Source organism: Ipomoea nil, unplaced genomic scaffold (genome assembly GCF_001879475.1).
Source record: "Ipomoea nil cultivar Tokyo-kokei standard unplaced genomic scaffold, Asagao_1.1 scaffold0202, whole genome shotgun sequence".
NCBI lineage: Eukaryota > Viridiplantae > Streptophyta > Magnoliopsida > Solanales > Convolvulaceae > Ipomoea > Ipomoea nil.
Genome location: NW_017616630.1, coordinates 1,716,876 through 1,721,292, shown reverse-complemented (window position 1 = coordinate 1,721,292; position 4,417 = coordinate 1,716,876).

Sequence of the window (4,417 nt, the reverse complement as noted above, 5' to 3'; positions counted from 1 at the left end):
GCGCGGAATCCCTCCGGGGTGACGAGCACTACACCATCGCCGCAACCTTTGCTGTTGGAAGAACCATCTGTGGACAAGGTCCACCACCCTCCATCTTCAGTTTCTACCTAGTCCGTCACTTCCCGAGCTACGCACTCCACTGTAAAGTCTGCAAGAGCTTGGCCTTTGATGGCGGGCCTCGGTTTGAAATCTATGTCAAACTGACTGAGGTGCATGGCCCACCGTGTCATCCTGGCGGAGCTGTTAGTATTCCGGAGGAAACTCCCCAACGGTTGATGTGAGAGCACGTGGATGGGGTGAGCTTGGAAGTAGTGAGCCAACCTTTTTGATGAAGCGACTATGGCAAATACTGTTTTCTCCAACACACTATACCAGAGCTCCGCGTCATGTAGGGTTTTACTTACGTAGTAGATGGGACGCTGAGTCCCTCCTTCTTCTTTGACCAGTACGGAGCTGATCGCACATTGCGACACGCCCAAGTACAAGATTAAGGTTTCACCTGCCTCTGGCTTTGCAAGCAGGGGCGGCGACAACAAGTATTTTTTCAACTCCTCGAAGGCCTTTTGACAATCTGGCGTCCACTCGAACCCTTTGTTCTTTTTCAAGATTTGCAAGAAGGGGAGGGATCGTTCGGCCGATTTAGATAGAAAACGGCCTAAGGCCGCCAGACGCCCGTTGAGTCTCTGGACTTCCTTTATGGACCGCGGAGGCTCCATGTCAAGGATAGTCCTTACCTTTTCTGGGTTCGGCTCAATGCCGTTCCTAGTGACCATGAAGCCCAAGAATTTGCCCCCATCAACGGCGAAGGTGCATTTTTTTGGGTTCAAGCGCAAATTAAATTTCTTCATAATGGAAAATACCTCGCTGAGATCCTCGACATGAGAGGTGGCCTTGCGACTTTTGACGATCATGTCGTCCACGTATGCTTCCATGTTTCGTCCCAACATCGTTTTAAACAGCTTTGCCACCATGCGAGTGTATGTGGCCCCGGTATTCTTCAATCCGAATGGCATGACCAAGTAGCAGAATATCCCTTCGGGAGTGGTGAAGGCGGTCTTCTTGGCGTCCTCCTCATGCATAGATATTTGATTGTATCCACGGAAGGCGTCCATGAAGCTCATAAGTTCGCATCCTGCCGTCTCATCCACCAACTGATCTATGTTGGGTAGTGGAAAATGGTCCATAGGGCATGCCCTATTGAGGTCCGTGTAGTCCACACACATCCTCCACGTTGATCCTTTGGGAGCCAGGACTACGTTGCTCAACCACTGCGGGTAGTCGATTTCCTTGATGTGCCCCACATGGAGCAACGCGGCCACCTCTTTTTTCACGAACTCTCTTCGTTCTGCCGACATATACCTTTTTCGCTTGTGCACCGGCTTTCCGCTGGGGTCGACTGCGAGCTTGTGGGTTATGATGCTTCGATCTATGCCTGGCATGTCCTCTGGCCCCCATTCGAACACCGCGTGCGAATGGCGGATTACATCCATTATCTGGGCCCTTAGCTCCGGGCTTAAGCCTGTGCCGATCTTCACCACTCGATCTGGTCTGGAGGGATCCAGAACTATATCTTCCGTTTCTGATACGGGCTCGGCGCGGGGCTAGGCTTCTTCTTCTTTGAAAATTTTCTCCGCGATCGTGTGGACCTATAGGTCCTTGCTGCTAATCTTCTTACATGCCTTTACGTAGCAACTGCGGGCTGCTCGCCGGTCTCCTCTGGAAACGTCTATCCCATTCGGAGTAGGGAACTTCATACACAAGTGTTCCACCGACACTATGGCCTTGAGGTCCTCCAGTGCCGGCCTCCCCAATATGATGTTGTGCGCGCAGGTGAGTCTTACCACAATGAACTCCATGTCCAGCTTGCGAATGTTGGGGCTCGTGCCTATCTCCATGGGCAGGGTCACCGACCCTTCTATTTCCACCGAATCCCCAGTAAACCCAGAGAATGGAGTTCGTACCTCTTTGAGCTGGCCTCTAGGTAGCCCTAACTTGGTGAAGGCGTCGTAGTACATCACATTGATCGAGCTTCCTGTGTCGACCAAGATGCGATGTACGATCATATCATTGATGTCCATCTTAATTACTAGTGCGTCGCGATGAGGTAAGGGGCCCTCGGGGAGGTCCTCGTCAGAGAAAGTGATGGCCTCCCGCCTCTGCTTCTTTCCTTTGGGATGATTTATCACTTCTCCCATGTACAGTTGTCTGCTCCACTTCTTCCTCTCCGTGGGTGTGTCGCCCCCCGCAGGTCCACCATAGATAAAGTGTATGGTGTGCTTCTTTTGTCGTCTGGGCGCCACCTCGATTTCCTTCTCGCTATTATCCTCCTCATATATTTGGTCGTGTTCTCTTTTCTTGGCGTTCGAGGTGGACGGCTCGACGCCATCCTCCTTCCTCTAGACATTTTTTGGTGGATTTTTTTATGGATCGTGTTGCGGCTGTTGCTACTGTTTGGATCACTTGACAAAATGTCGGAAGTAGCCCTGCTGGATGAGTTCTTCTATTTGTCTCTTCAGCACGTTACATTCATCTGTGTCGTGCCCGGGTTGCCTATGGAACCTGCAGTACTTTGTTTGGTCTCCTTTTGGGGAAACCTTCATGCATTCTGGTGGGAACTCCACTATCCCAATCTCATCCGCCTGTTTTAGAATGATACTGACGGGATGGGTAAGGGGAGTTAAGTTACGCAAGGGGACCAGGCGAGGCCGTTCATGGTCTTGGCCTTTCCCTGCAGTCGGGTGGTTCGAGCGCGGTGCCTGGCTGGGCGGACCAGCTTTCGCAGGCTTCCCACTTTTCCTGCCGTCCTCTTCATCTTTCTTCTTTCTGTCGACGTCCTCTGCTTCGGCATAGCGGCTAGCCGTCCTCATCAGATCTTCGTAAGAACGGGGGTGGTGGGCGTTCAGCTGCTTGTGAAAATATCCCGATCTTAAAGCATGAATAAATATCGGGATCGCCGCCTTGGAGTCGAAGTCGTAGACATTATTGACTTCCTTTTTCCATTTGATCAGGAAGTCTTTGAGGCTCTCGCCTCTATCTTGCTTTACTACACAGAAGTAAGAGAAGGGTTTCTTACGTTGTATGCTACCAGAGAAGTATGTCAGGAAGCTCTTGGACAACTCCCCAAAGTCTTGGATCGACCCATCCGGGATGGTTTTGAACCAGTCCTGGGCCGCTCCATCCAAGGTAGACAAGAATGCTCGGCACATGATGGCGTCCCCTGCCCCGATCATTACCATAGCAGCCTTGTATCTCATCATGTGGACACGTGGATCAGTGGCCCCCGTGTACGCCTTGATGGCAGGCAACCTAAAGTCCTTTGGCAAAGGTACGTCCATGATGCTTGGAAAGAATGGTGCTACCATCCGCACCTCGGGTTCCGGAGACTGCTCTCCTGCCTCCACCCTTCTTGCTAACTCATCGATTCTTCTTTGCAGCATCTCGACTAGGGCCGACTCGTCAGGGTGCCGACGCGGGGCCGGCTGTCGCTCCTCCAAGTGTCGGCGTGGAGCTGGTTCCTCGACGTGCCGTCCATCTGAGTGTCGACACGGAGCTGGTTCCTCGACGTTCCGTCCATCCAAGCGTTGGTGTGGAACCCGCTCATCAGCGCGTCACTCGCCCGCTGAGTGCCGACGCGGAGCCGGCTCATCGACGCGTCGCTCGTCCGAGTGTCAACGCAGGGTCGACTCGTCACCGTGTTGGCGCGGGGCCGGGCCACGAGACTCGCCCATCCTTTCCGTGATTGACCTTTCTGCTTCTCTTTCTTCATGCCGGCGAGGGCCTCTAGCGGAGGACCCCTCTGCCAATGACTTGGGCCTTTGCCGAGCGGGCGCCCCGTGTCCCAACCATTCCAGGGCATAGCGGGAGGGTCCAGGTTGCCGTCTGGCCAGTCCACTTCTTTGGGCGCCCTCCCCTGGACCCCCTGTCCTGGTACGACGCCTTGCGTTCCTCGCTGTACGGGCTGCGTCTCGGGCATCTACCCTTCGCGGGGATTCTACCTCTATTTCCTGAGGCCGCGGCGGGGCCACTTGGCCTTGTAGTCCCACCGCTACCTGATTTAGTGCCGCCGTCACTGCTTGCTGAATGGTTGCCTGGAGGTTCACAATTTGGTTCGCCCCTCCATTGTTGAGTTTGTCTCGAAGGTCCCCTCCATTGTTGAGTTGGTCTCGAAGGTCCCCGGGCCTCCCGTTGTTGAGCTGTTCTCGGAGGTCCCCTCCGCGATTGTTAGTGAGTTTGTCCCGGAGGTCACCTGAGGCATTGCCATTGTTCACGTTGCGGGATCCGTGGGAGCTGTGGGACACCATTCTTTGCTGTTGAAAGAGGAATGAGTTGTGTATGTAGTCGCCTGCTTGAGTATTGAACTCAGGCTCTCAATGAAAGCACCAATGACGGTAAATATGTTACCAGTAATAATAATATT